The sequence below is a fragment of the Eucalyptus grandis genome, chromosome 8 (genome assembly GCF_016545825.1).
Source record: "Eucalyptus grandis isolate ANBG69807.140 chromosome 8, ASM1654582v1, whole genome shotgun sequence".
Taxonomy (NCBI): domain Eukaryota; kingdom Viridiplantae; phylum Streptophyta; class Magnoliopsida; order Myrtales; family Myrtaceae; genus Eucalyptus; species Eucalyptus grandis.
In genome coordinates, this window is record NC_052619.1 from 10,343,030 (window position 1) to 10,358,970 (window position 15,941).

Here is a 15,941-nt window from a genome sequence, read left to right on the forward strand (position 1 = left end):
TTGACTTGATTTCTAATAGTAACATTAAAGTTTCGTGGATGATTATGTGTACTGATGATGCAAAGCTTAAAGAGATCTTGTTAAAACTCATCGTAGCGATTCCCAGTATTCATCCAAGCAATACGAAGATGTATCGAATCTGCGTCAACACTAGTAGACCGGTATGAAGGCAGATATCGTCAAACATGTCACCAAGTATGACGTGTCAGCGAGTGAAGGTGTCACGCCTATCCTCGCGTGTCTTATCTCGGTTGTCGATAAAATTTACAACTTCCCGGCACAAGTCTAACCCTTTCATTTTATTACAAACCAAAGTAAATAACAAATCCCTTAACAATAACCATCTCAGGATAGAAAAGTAGGACAACATATTCCCAAACAAAACATGCTTTTATAAACATGCGAGTCATGTACAAGAATCAACAACCAAAAGACTTCAAAAGACTTCGGCTCTCAAAAGCGTCTATCTGACTCACACCTCAAATCCCCTCGGCTCGGCTCAAGTCCTCCACCTACGGTGCGAAAAGTTAATAAAGCCCACAACGGTGAGATATAAATCTCGCAGTTCACGCTCTAACCTCAGTGGGAGGTAATACGCCTAGAGCATCCTAACCACACAATCCCACACAACCATAGGGACTTACCTCGCCTCAGTTCCCTCCTGCACGTTAGTACAATTCATATAACACATAAGTACAGTAATAACACTCGATTCAATGGAGTACTCCAATCACATCCGTCAATCACCACTTCTCAGGTCAATCAATCCATCCATCAAGTCTACCATAGAGGTCCCATTATGAGACCAAATCGTTATGACACGTTATGCAGTGCCACACAATTTCGTCCCATAATCCGGTGCGTTGCTCATTCAATAATTCACTACATTAATCACGGTCACACTGACACAACCTATCATGCGTTTTAATTTATTACGACACAAGCACGATCTAACCGTCACACAGTGATTATATCCGTCACAAAGTGGATCTATCCGTCACTAGCAGTTTAGCGACACACGGCAGATTTATCCGTCACACGGCGGATCCATCCATCGGTGACTAGGTGTCATCTCGTCATCGAGCACGACAACATCTAGGCAGGCACTGCACATAAAAGCATCGTTCACCGATACAGCAAGTGACGAATTCTCTTAACTAGCACACGGTTATCAATCCCGACCAAGGACATTATGCTTACTTAAATTCCTTAGTAAAAATAATGTCTCGGCCGATTTTCTTCGTGTTAAAAATACCCGATTAAAATAATCGTGTGTGGGTACTGATCGACCTAAGCCAAAAATATAATATCTTTTTTTGGGAAAATCACTATTTAATATAGTCCATAAAAACATTTTTAGCGTTATAAACGACGCCCGGTATTTTCTAATTAATTACTGAAATTACTTAATTTAGGATAAATACCAAAATTATAATTTCCACTCAATTTGCACAAATTAACGTTTAATTAAATAAATTGAATGCACAATTACAATCGGCACGAAATTAGATCATAGATTTATCTCGGTCTAATTTTCGAAAAATAATAATTAATTAAATAATTACCGAAATTAATTAATAAATACCAATAAATGCAACTTAGTTGGAAAAACCTAATTTAAAGCGAGGAACAGGCCTAGAAAATTTCTGAACTTGTCTTAATAAATACTACGGCTATCTACTTGCTAATTGCACTAATCTAACCACCTAACATGTATAAACAACTAATTAAATTGCTAATCCGTTCTAACTAACCTAATCCTAATTAACAAACTAAACACTCATTAAACGTCATTAGCCTACTAAGTAGAGTTTAGTGCATAAACTCACCGGTTTAACGCGCGATTCACGCGACGGCGCTGAGCTTCGAGTTTGTTGTGGCGCAACGGACACTTGGACCAAGCCAAAAGCCTTGCAAGCCTGTGTTGTTGGACTTGGTTCACGGCTTCAAGTGGTAGACTAAGGCTAGATGGTGGGCGACTAAACACAGTGAGTTGGGCTGGCGAAACTTCTTTGGATTGGATTGAGCGTGGAGATGGAAGGCTGGGCTAAGCCGAGAAGCCTTGAAATCACGGCCAAAGCGGGCTCGAGATGAGCGGCTTTGGAGGAAACAGCTATTTGGGTGACGTGCGAGATGAGAGCTGTTGGGTTGTTGATGCGGGGCCCAACGTAGCTGTCTCGATGAAGAACTTGCGGACATTGGTGCAACAAGAAGAATCGGTCATTGTTGGGAATTTTGATCATTTGGAATGGCGGCCGCAAGTGGAGGGGCGCAAGCGGCTTTGATGGGATCTTTGCCCGGACAATGCTGCTACTAGAGTCAACAACCAGGCTGAAAGCGGCTAGTTCGGTAGAATTGTTAACCAAATGAAGACACCATATGTTAAAGGACACGCGGCGGGATGGAGAACCTCAGGGAGAATTTTCTTGGGTTTGACTTGGACGGGGGCATGAAGAGGATCGAAGGCTTCGGTGGAGATGGCGGTCAAATTTGTAGAGAAAAGAAATGAGAGAGAGAGAGAGAGAGAGAGAGGGAGCGTTCGGTCAGCGGCGAAAGGGAAAAATATTAAAGCAATGCGAGACAGGTGGCTTCGCGGATGCCATTGCACGAAGGAGACAGCGGCTGGGTATACGAGAGATGCCAAGGAGTGGGACTGAAAAGTTAACCAACCCTATTCATCCAACAAGGCTTGGTTCCTATACTTTCTTGAAGAAAATTCCACAAATAAACAATTTGATACCAAATGTTGCACCTAGCCTAGCTCCGAATTTCACCAAATTGAACTTCAATTTCCTCACCATTCCCCAAGCGCGTCCAAATTTTCCATGGAAAAGCCCATAAGATTTCTGCAAGTCCCCTTCGCAAAATGGCTTGGTTTGATAGTCAAAAACCCCATTGATTTGGCCATCCAAATTTATGTTCTCTTCCGAATCTTAAATCAATTTTCCGTGAAAATCCCGAACTCAACGAAATTTTTCCGAAAGATGAGACGATGTTCTATAAATGAATCATGATATACTCGAACATCCAATTCCCAAAACCGAATTCAATTTCTTGGTTAAAATCAATGGACATGATTTTAGTCCATCAAACCTACCGGGTAGCTCTTAGGAATTTTACCGCGGTTATATCCCTAACAACTTCACCTAATAGATTGGTTAACTCATAAATGATCGCTCAGAAAAAAGATCATAGGCAGCACGACGTGTGAGCCATTTCGTTTTATCGGGATGGGTCGAAAATTCAAGATGTCATAAAGGCCTAGAATTGTAAGCCGGAGGACTTTGTAACCTCTCGAGATTTACGAGTGGAAGTGGAAACACATCACGATGAATTTTGTGATGGGCTTACCAAGGGAGTTAGAGGGGGTAATGATTCAATTTGGGTTATGGTTGATAGATTGACGAAATTTGCTCACTTCATCACCGTACAAAAAACTTCTCATTAAACGAGATATGCAAAATTGTATGTGCGTTAGAAGTTCGTCTACATGGAGTGCCGGTGACAATTACATCCGATCGAGACCGAAATTTACAGCAGCCTTAAGGAAAGCTTACAAACTACCTTGGGAACGAAGTTGTAGTACAATATGGCTTATCATCCTCATAACGATAGCAGTCTGAGAGGACGATTTAGACCCTCAAGAACATCCGAGCTTGGGTGTTGGATTTCAAGAGAAGATGAGAGAACAGCTTCATCTTGTCGAATTTGCCTACAACAACAGCTATCGTAGTATTTAGATGGCACCGTTTGAAGCGTTGTGCGCGGAGCGTGCGAACGCCCGATGTGTTGGGAATAAGTCGAAGAGTGAAAGATCACAAGCCAAAAGTTAATTCAACGATCTGTGGATGCAGGTTGTAGTTATCAAGGACAGATTAAAGACCGCTCAAAGTTGCCAGAAAAGCTATGAGATAAGCGTCGAAAACCATGATTCCAAGTTGGTGAGCACGTCTTTCTAAATGTGTCACGATGAGAGAGTACTTCGCACCGGCAAAAAGAAAAAGCTGAGTCCAGTACGTCGTCCCTTCAAAATTTTGGAGAATATAAGGACTTTGGTGTATCGTCTTGCATTACATAAGACTAGCTTAAGTACACGAGTATTCCACGTGTTGATGTGAGAAAGTATGAACCCAACGACCCGTGAATTTTGAAAAATTAAATGTGGACAGCAGTGTCGTACGTGGAGAGACAGTTCAAATTGTAGATGAAAGAACAAATTCTCATTACCAAGACGATTTCGTCGAGTCAAAGTGGTGCGGCAACACCACGGGACAAAAGGAGCAACCTGGGAAAGTGAAGACTCGATGAGACAGACAATACCCCCTTTTTGTTTAAGATTTATAATGATTTAAATTTCGATGACGAAAATTTTTATAAGAAGGGAAAGAGTTGTGACAACCTGATTTTCGAGTCTATTTTCGATTTAATGGAATAGGCTTTTCATCGACGCGCCTATAACATTTTTCTCTGAGCTGATCACTCAGAAATAACTAATCTAAGGTGAAACCGCTAAGGAATATAAACACGGCGATTTGAGAATGATCGAAAACCAACTACTCGATCGTGTTAATCTATAAAATTATATTACGGCACAGTTAAAAATCGATTAGAGACCAGAGATAGGTCGATATGACAGAGAGACATGTAATTAAATGGTTGGTGATCCACCAGTTACAAAATTCAGTTGAACTTGCACTAGACTGATTTTTCGTCGATTTTGTATTATGTCCGTATTTGAAATCTCGAGATTTTATAACAATTAAGAATCGCCAATGAGTCGAAAATGTACAATATGGATCGAAAATAATTAATCATGGGTCAATCATTAAAAATTCTACGCTTATGTTTAGGTTAGGTCACGCTAAAATTGCGTGCGGTTGAAATTAACCACGAAATTGAAACTGATTTCAAATTGAAAGTTATGTCATGTCACGATTTATTTAAGAACATCAACTCATCCTTCGAATAATTTTCGACAAGCACAGGATTTTTGGCGAAAAATCAAAATGGGTGATTTTGGACAGGAAATTCAAAAGACCCTTTTTGTGTAATACCCATCAAGTTGGAGCAATTGAGAAAATTGTGGAACAGTATGGACTTCCTCCATGGCATTTTAGCCATTGGATTGAAGCTAATTGGAAGTGAATTGAGTTGAAATTGGAGAATTGCATGAAATTCGTAGCCATGGGGCTGCAACATTTCAGCACTATCTTGGCTTCTTGAGGAAGATTTGGAGGATCTTGAGTGTTTGAGATATTTTGGAAGACTTTGGTGGCCATTTGTCCCCTCAAGCCAACAACAACCCTTCTTCTTCCTTCTTGCTCCCTTGATGCTCCATTGTTCTTGTTTTGGAGCTCAAAATCCATCAAAACTAAAATAAGATTATTCACCCACTGGCCAAGTCCAGCTCGCCCAAGAGGCTTGCCGGACCGCCTCACATCGCCCACGCGCAGCCGAACCGCCTAAGCCGTCGCAGTCTCGCGCGCAGCTGAGCTCCAGTCAAGCGTCCCAAGCCTGGCTGCCATCACGGCTCCGCACAGTCGCCGTCACCGCCGGCCTCCTCCGAAGCCACCGCCTGCTCCAGCCCATCCCGCCGCCCGTTCCGGCCCTCGGTCTTCTTGATCCGACCCAAAACAGGCAGACTCTTAGCTTTGGGATGAGAGCTTCGTGGCCCGTTTCCGATCCTTTCCCTACCTCCCTCGGGCGTCACTCTAGACTCGAGTCTCGCCGCCTCCACGTCACCATTGCCGTGAACTCATCGGCTCACAAATCGGTGAGTTTACTTGCTAAACCTTGCTTAATGGGTTAATTATGCTTGGGGATGATTAGTTTAGACTAAAATTGTTTAGGTGGATTAGTTAGTTTAATTAGCGATTTAGTTAGTTAATTAGTAATTAAGTGGTTAGATTAGTTTAGTTAGGAGTTAATAAATTGTGTGAATTATTTAGCTTAGTGCATTATTTATTTAAGTCCAATTAAGTGGTTAGATTAGTGTATTTGGCTTAATTAGGCAATTATCTAATTATTTAATATTTTAAATCATACAGGATAGCCGGTTGTCGGAATTTCATGCTGATTGTTGTGATGTAATTAGTTTATGTAATTGATTGCTAGATTGTGCAATTGAGTGATGATTGTTCATTTTCAGTTATTATATCAAAATATGAAATTTTGGTATCTAATTGGAAAAATATGTCGGTTTTTTACGCCAAAAATATTTTAAGTATTATATCAAATAGTGGGATTTTTAAAAGGAATGATATCACTTTTATGGTTCGTCACTAGTGTACTACACGATTATTTTACAGTATTTTTAATATGAAAAAATAGGCCAAGTACATTATCTTAATTGAGGCATCGAGTACAAAGTACAATGTTCTTGGTCGAGATTTGATGGTCGTGTGATGGTTATGAGAACTGTCCCCGATGTGTGTTGGGTGGATGTTGCTCATATGGAATGCCCTTGATAATGGATGTCGAATGCGGTAGAAGTTAGACCGTGCTCCTTCGGAATGCCGTTTAAGTGAAGCGTTGCTATGCTCAAGAGATAAGACAATGTCCGATTATGCCGGAAGAAGGTTGAACGTCGAGTAGGTCGTGCCCATGGGGCAGTAATTAGTGGAACACATGTTGAGTGAGATAACCGGCGATTATGAGACAAAATTGTGTGGCACCAAATGAGATGTATCATAACGATTTGGCCTTATAATCAAGACCCATGTGATTAATTGAGTTATGAAGTGAGCGTTCCAATTGGTGAGTGTTATTACGCATATATATGTTATATGAAATATCTTGGTGTGTAAGAAAGCCGGCGAGAGTGAGTCTTGTATGATGTGTGGTGGACCGCTGGCGTATTTTCCTAATCGGGGTTTAGGGCGTAGACTTGCTAAGACATTGTCTCACCCAGTCATAGGATTAATTTTTCAAGTCCTTAAATGGAGGTGAGATCCGTTCGTTTTGGGTGGCCACGTGAGGCCAAGGCTCGCGTACCGTCTTTCGGTCCCTAAGTCCTTGGACTCATGAGCTCGTCATGACCACAATCTGGGTTGATGAGGGCCAACCTCAGTTGGTACCTCATCAATTCAAGGCGTGATTTTGTTACGGGCCTTATGGGGTTTGGGAGGGTCCCATGAACGGTTTTAACGAACCTGTCGAAGGTGCCGAGTTGGGGGAGATACTTGTCCCTATGTTCGACACCGATGTCATAGCCAATATTGGGTTGAACCAATTGCCTAAGGGCAAGGAGCTTGCAGAGGAGGTAGCTAACCCTCTAGACCTCAACATCTTGAATGGTGTCGTAGTGGACTGGATCCCAAGTAGATAGGGTGCAGGGTAGGGTTAGCCTAGCCCTCTTTTGATTTTTGGCTCGATATATAAACCAGTATGTTTATAAAGGTGTGGTTTTTTTTATATGGTTTTCTGTTTTCTATCCCAAGTTGGTTCTTGTCTTGGGATTATTTATTTGCTTCTACATGTGCATGCATCAATCCGATCGACGCGTCAAAGAACGTCGCAATTTAGTCGACCACCGAGGGATGTGCGCCCGCTCGAGGATCGGAGCGTGACATTTTGTTTTTAGAAAAAACCCTTCCAATTAAAGTCTTTTGCATTTAAAGAATGCAGCTTATGAGTCTTAAAGGCCATAGAGGCAAGTAAGAAAAATGACATGGAAGGCACAAAGAAAAAGGACAAACCAAAGATTGAAGCGTCATCTATTGCAAATTCTCCCAGCAAACAAACGATTTAGGCTTATTTATAATGAGTAAGGGTGAGCTGTTTCAGGATTGATCTAGGTTTCACCTAGAACCTACTTGTCAAGACCAGTTCCCTAATTTTTAAAACCTAAAGCATACCTTACATATCCCAAAATCCGGAACTTACTCTATCAATCAATTCTAGGGTTTGTCCGAGTTGCTATTGTTCTTTTTTCCTTTATTTCATTTTTTTCTTCCTCTTGGTTTAGCAAAATGAAAACGAATGCAAAGTAATGAGTTTAAGGTAGAACTAAGAACAAGACTATGAAAGGGTTAGTATAAACACCTAGAGGGGTAAATAGGTGTAAAAACAGATTTTGCGAAATGCAATAAAAATACTTTATTTTAAACTCAACAAATTTTGAAAAAAAAACTTCAAACTTTAACAACTATTTAAAAACATAGAAAGATATCACGACAAATAAAGTAAAAGTTCGGAAAAGAAAAGAACACAGAATTTATAGTGGTTTGACTTAGATTAAGCCTACGTCCACTCTCCACTTGACCTTAAATGGGTTTCATTATGGATCGAAAAAGTGTTACAACCTTATGATCTCGACTTTAATGAAAATATTCTTGCTCTCACAAAGTCACTCTCTAAGTTTTCTCTTCTTCGAGTACAATTTTGAGCACTGTATGATGAAAAACAAGTGATTTTGTAAGCAGTTTGGAATTAACTTTCTTATTTCTATCGAATGACTTTGAAAAACCTCCTAAATGCTCTTCTATGCATTTCGACCGTTGATACTTTCTAGAGGAATTCTTCCAATCAACCCGTTAGATAGAATCAATCAAAGATCTCGCCATTTGAAAATTGAAATGAAAGTCCGTTAATTATGGTCACCCATACAATAGGATCTTGATTGTAAATAGATTCTTTTAAATAAGCTTGCCTTCCGAAAAGATTTGCTGCTTGAAATTGATTTCAATAAAGATAACAAATATGGTAGGTGATATTTCCAACCGAGAAAGCTTTGATATATCTTGTTCGTACTAAATGAAGAGAAATAATATTGAGTCGATTAAGTCTTTAGTCTTCTCTTGCGTTTAGTAAGGTCTTCATCAGTGAAGTGCAGACTTCGATGAAATGTAGACTTTGACAGAATTTCACAGAAGTCTCATATTCCTCATAATAGAACTAGAATAGTTTTGTTAGCTTCAAAACCTAATAGGAGTTTTCTCCCATAGACTATACCAACCATAAAGAACCTAAGGGTGCCACACCCTTACCGTGACCAGTAAGTTTTCAAGTTAGTTCTCACCTTTCCATCCCATAAAATCATTGAACTTCCAAATGCATGCTAAATGGTATAAGAAGGGTGGCACAAGCAATTCCATGTGCATTAGATTGTAATCCAACTTTGCGACATAAAGTTGGAAGATGAACATCCAAATAGACAATATCCCCATCAACCTCCATGTATCGGGCTCGCTTGATGGAAATTAAAGATTGAAAAGACAGCTCCACCAAAAAGCAATGATGCATCATGGCCTTGAACCTATACAAGCCGATCCCGAACAGCAGGGTTTTTATGGTTGTTGAGGCTCTCGGAACAAGGTTGAAGCACTCTTTTAAACCTCCTGTTTTTAAGACGCAACAAAACAAGAACATCAACACGAATAAGAATATAATCTCTAGAATAATAAAAAGTTCAAAACACACATTGCATAGAAATATTCCCAGTCCGACTCTTCAATTCTTGGTTCCCAGTTCGATTTTTAACCAAAAACCAGGATCCTAACCACATGGTACTAGTTCGACCCAATTCCACCTCTTTTAGATCAGGATCTAAAGATAGCCATGGAAACTTGAAACTAGTCCGGTTCCTATGGTCGATTCAATTCAGTTCCTCCACCCGTAATGGTGAGGGATAAGAAATGGCTATTGAATAGGATTATGTCGCATGGTAATTGATATGATATGGACAGAAGGTATTCCGCCTTGTTCAAAGTGTACACTAGTTAGGAGTGAGAGGCTTATGTCACAAGAACATGAATTGATGCCAAGCCTGTTAGAAATTGTTACGCATGGACTGGGTCGATCAAATTTTCCCCAATGAGCACGGTCCGAGCTTACCACTCTCAAATGGAGGGATAATTAAGGATTCTACCACTAATCCATAATTAACACTGCACAGATCGTACATAGGCCGTAATCAAATTCTATATTACTATTTAAGATGATATGATCCTTTTATATATGATCGATATACAATAAAGGTCAATTTAATCCAAATAATATGAATGTAATGTCCTCTTCCAGGTATTTGAGTTGCTTGGAACAATTAAAAAGGCCCTAAGAAGGCTCTTTGTTGAATAATAACCTGCATACTCCGTTCAGGGTAAGTGACGAAACTTTGTTTCTGTTTTATCATATACTACTCCAAAACCTTGCTGCATTAACGCATCGAAATTGAGTTGCCCTACCTAACTATATTTCTTTGTTACTCCCATTTATATTTCTGCGACAAAGTTTGACGAATGACAAAATAAAAATCAAATCTAATAGCCCTCATGTCTTAGCAAGGTCGACAACCATCGGATCAAGTGACTTGGTTATCACGGTTCCGACCCGATTCATTCTCCTCGAATAAAACAAATTTCACATAAAGATGGATATGGAAATCGAGAAGATATATATATGTGTGTAGGAAAAATTTAAGATGTCTCGCATTCTCATATTAGTAAATGGGGACTCTTTTGAAGGGTTTCAACACACTTGTTTATGCTTTATACATGTGCTCGGGCTCTTACATTATCTCTTCTTCTTATTTGGAGCAATTATCTCCATATTTACATATATGCCAGCTTGCAAGAGGATGTACAATCCATACACTTGTTAATTTCTGAACCAGTTGTTTTTCTGCCACATTTTTGGAGCTTAATAACAATTATTGGTCTACGTACACCATAGTAGTATCTAGGGCTTTGAATCTTAAGCCTATAGAAAATCAAGTGTATATATAGGTCTGCAAGCTATATGTGGTACACATCCATGCATGCACATGTCTAGTCTAGGTGAACCCAAATTTTTCCTAGGATGAATAGTCTGTCACGAACCAACTCTTCAAATTATTTCCCTAGGTGAACCCACAGTTTAGGATGAATAAAGTGGATTATTGAGCAACTCTTTGACTATTGTTTCCTCTCTGTGATTCAAGGTGATGTAACCCGGTAAGATGAGGTGAACCCGATTTTCTAGGATGAGCAAGTGTGTTATTGATTGGCTTGTTTCGATAATTATTATTTTCTATGCATAGAGTTTCAAGTTAGGTAACCTATTGAAATATTATCTCACATTACTCAAACAATGAGTTTTATACTCTTCATATATATATGATCTCCCTTCACTTATTGATGTAATTTTTTTAGTTAAACCTGCTAATATGATAGAATAGTCAATATTATCTCTTAGGAATATATGCGTTCATTCCCATCAGTCAGATTTAACGCGCCTCCTAATCTTGAGTTCAAGAAATAGGCATGGCCCAACGATTATCAAGTGGAGCAAAATAAAACAAAATGTAAGGCAGATTGAATTTGGGTGTGTGCCTGGAGACCGAAGTATCCTCTGCATTCATTCTATATGTCAAAGGTGATCCTAACAAGGAAAAGGACTCTTCAGTGTACATTATTTTGATCTAAGTTGCTACCAAGATATACTGGTCCCCGCTATATTATCTTTTGGCCGACCCACGGTATAGAATATCTAGATAATTGTCTTTTCTTTTTCTTCTCTTGCTTTTGTTTCTTATTCCAAGTTTTTCTTTCCTCTGTCCCAGATGTGATCAGAAGAGTAGAGTGAGCTAGAAAAGCGAGTCCCATAACGCTTGGTAATTACACTTCCTTATGTTGTCGTGCAAGAGAAGGCAAATTACGGGGTGATGATATCGGTCAACGTTCCACGCGAATTTTGAACATCCTTTTTTGTTTTGAAGGAATGTCGGACCCTCTTAGAGTAAAGTTAAATGAATCATTTTTACAGAAAAATCAATAAGATTCATGTCGGGTCGAGGACAGTTTTGGTTTCCTTGAATTTCACCGTTTGCACGATCAGATCCTTTTCAAGTCTTTAATTATACGATCAAGTCCTATTACTCTTTCGATTTGTGTGAACGCAATTCTTCTATCGATCTCTATAGTAACCCAGTCAAATTGTTGACATGGGATTGTTGATGGAGCACGGAACGAATAAGTGGTGCCGATATGGTAACAAAAATACAGCGTCACATCAATGAACACTATTGGAAGAGAGAGAGAGAGAGAGAGGATGGCCACCCAACCATCTTCAAGGGTCCGGTGCGGTGGCTCTTGTTAGGTGAAGGTGGGGATACAGCGACCTTTGTCATGCTTAGACAGGGGTCAATGAAATCTAAACAAGAGAGAGACACACTCATTTGCCAACTCTAATCAAAGTGGAAGCACTCAAAGCTCCTCCTAGGATCTGCCTTGGATTAGAAAAGACTAAAAGCTAACTTTCCAAGTGTTAAGCCAACTACATTGCGGAAAAAAAGAAGGTAAATTCCCTCACAATTCTTTAATCCCGGCGTTTGTGCCCTTGATCACGTTGAGGTTTAGCGAGGAGAGAGCGAAAACCATGCAAACCCCATCACGTGATTACGTAATGGATCAAAGGCAATTCAATGGGGAAATGGGGGATAGCTGGACGAAAGAGACGGCACACCCAAATTGCATAAATGAGCCACAACCCCTTCTTCACCTGCTATTTTACCTGAACGGCAGCAAGTTTTCGTCGTGGCAAAGCCCGTGCAGGCAACCTCGCACGTGTTATGGGCAAAACTTGGGGGTAATTTTCGGAGGGATACTTCCGTAGATCCGGGGCACACGAGTCCGGTGAATTTCAACCGTCGTATCGCGCGGATCATAGGGAGTCCGACGGCCGAGATTCATTGGGCTAGCGGAAGAAGCGGTTCGCGATATTTTTAGGAGTTGTTGGAGTTGGTGCGGAGATTGAACGCTCGTCTCTGGTGTGAAGATGAACCAACCGGGGTCCATTTCAATGGCAAGTGCTGTCTGCTCGGATCGTATTCACAGTCATGCCCACTGCGGCTTGTAGAGTATATTTGCTCTTTAGTGATTTGGCCGTTCATGGCTGCACTTTCATTTTTGAGAAAGACTGCATGCTAGGGTTTGGATAAGAAAATTAGGATCCAAAATTCTAGAAAGTCCATTTCAAGAAGCTTGATCCGACGGGTGGACAAAATTTTGTATACAGGTAAATTAGTAGTGGCACATGCATCATGGAATTTGACTAATAAGAGTGGATCAAGACATTAAGTGTTCTCAAATTCATCTACCATTGATTTCACGAACATTTTTTCCCTCGTTTTCGCTGCTTTTTCCCTTCTTAGAGCGCGTTTGTTCGTGAAAATTAAATGATTTGGAAAACATCTTCCTAAAATTGATCACTTATATCACTTGAAATAAGATCAACAAAAATATTTTTATTATTGATGATGACAATTTAAATCTAAATATTTTTGTAAGTGATCAAACGATAATTGATTAGAAATTTTTTTTTCCAATCATTCAGTTTTCGTGGAACAAACGGATAGTGTTACTTAGTGCATCCACAAGTATATCACATGTTGACGGGAGTTTTGGGACATTTGTCAAATAACTAATTGAGGAAAGTTTGTTATTTTCAATGCATTGTTTTTTTTTGTGTTACGTATAATCAATATATTGAAAATTAAAATATTTTTTAATGATATATTAGGGCTATCTCTTGAAGTATTACTGTCCTATGATCTCGTTTAACAAGCTTATAACATACGGCCGAAAAATAAAAATAAAAATATAAAATGAACACTTGTTTTCATTGTTTTCTGGTCCGACTTTCATTTACAATTGCAGAATTGATAAAGCATGACATATTAAAAGAGCAAAAGGCATTCCCATTCGAGTTTGCTTTTCATTCCAAGTAAAGTTAATTAATGATATAAAATTAATAATTCGATAAGAATTTTATATAGAGAGTTGTTCAACTGAAATCTAACTTAATGCCATGATTGGGCAAATAAGAACTACTTAAATGTGACGTAAAGTCAACTAACCACGGACAGGTTCTGAATTGGCAGTTCTTGATTGACAAATAATCCTTCTGATTAATTATTTTATTTTGATTTGGCCCGTACGCTTTACTGACCTATATATCCAAATTATCAAAATTCCAAACATTCAAAACGCAAATTAAATGATAATATAATATGCACCGTTCAAATTCGAACATTGATTGACATCATTCAAATTAGAATTGTGCGTACAATTCTGATAAAAAACATCATTCAAATTCAAAAGTTTTAGAAATACATAGCATGGATTGACCTTCTATGTGTCGTATCCATTCAAGTAGCATTCACCCATATTTATTCTTTTCATGAAATTTTCGAGAATGAAGCTGTCATCTTCTGAATTACAATAAAATTGACATAAAGTCCAAAAACAAAGAGGCAGGTAAAAAAAAAAAAGAATCATCCGCAAGTGTTAGTTTTTTTTCAAGGGAGTGTCGCTTTCAAATGTTCCAAGATCTTAATAGTTGATTTTAATTTAATAATAAATTATTATTTTGCTGATCGAGAGGTTCGCGAGTTTGGTCATCGACCCTTTTTGACTTGGGGTAGATTGTTAGATAGCTTTGCTTTTAACTTATTCTGCGTGCTATTGCGTGAATTAATTCATATTATTCGATGTCCTTTTAGGGGTCAAACTAGTTTGTTCGCACGTACTGAATAGATTGCGACATGGAATATTAGGTTTGACTGCTATTGACACGGCAATTTTTATTTATTTTTTGTTCTTTTTCGGTTTTGCCTCGAAGCTGTGTCGTTTCCACTATGGCCAAACTAAGACTAGTTTAGGAATGATTAAATTATCGAGGAGTAAAGATATGGATTGGAGAATTTATTCGATGTCGAAAATGCCCATCACCTAGATCTCGGACGGGGAAAACTTTTGGAATTCTGAAATTACAGACATAACCCAAAGATTTTTTTAACAATAAAATGACATTAAAACTGACTTGGAACCATCTTTTTGGTGCTTTGCATGATGAGGAAGTTTCACCAGAAATAAGGTAAATACGAAGCATCCAAAATACCTAGTAATTTCACCGAGTAACTTACAAGGAAAAAAGCAATTAAGTTTAAGACTAATATTACAAAAACCTCAAACCGTTGCACTTGTGATAAATTTACGTCAAATTAATTTATTGATTATCATAAACCCTAAATCGATACACTTATAACATATTAGTCTGGCGATTTTTAAATCATCAAAAACTCCTAAATTAGTATATTTGTGAGAAATTTACCCTCCATTAATTTTCTTTTTTTTTTCGAAAAGTCTATGCCCAAATTTTGAAGAATTTTTTTTTTTGTGTGAAATTAATTGATTGCTTGATTTAGCGAGACAATCGAGGTTTTCACTTCCAATTTTGCTCATTTGCAAACTAAAAGCAATTTGTTACGAATGTTCTATTTTTAAATTGGACCACTTAGGTTTTATCGAATCAAATAAGTAAATATTTGATCAAAGCGCACAAACTAGCATAGAACCTAATTAAGCGATTCCGAACATGGAATTCCTCCAAAGGCCACTAATTTTTCCACATGAATTCGGCAATTCCACCAAAAAAAAATAATAAAAATAAAAAGGAAAAGGGGAAAAAGATCCGGGAATTGATATGATGGACAAGCGAAGGGGAACAAAAGAGCATTCGCATGAAGAGTGTGAACGTCCAGACAGGACAACAAGCATTCGATGACGAGCATGATGTGGATGACAAACAGCTGGCATCCACCAAGTCAACCGTTGACCGGTGACGTGTCGCCGCACCAGGCCCGAGCTCACGCTTTCGCCGTGCACCCTCGCCGCACCCGAACCCAAGATCAGTTCCCATCCACCCCTTCCTTCCTCCCGTTCCTTCCTTTCTCCGGGGGACCAAACACGAGACGGATCCACGTGATCCGAGCCCGAGGCTAGCCCACCCGAGCCGACCTGTCACCCGCCCGAGCCTCGCGTACGGGCTCCCACGTAGGCTCGGACAGCCGTTTGGTCCCCCGAACTCCATTCCCAATAAAGAAAAAAAAACCCCAGCGAGTAAACACCACACCAGTAAAACAACTCGTAAACAACTATTTCATTAAATAAATAAATAAATAA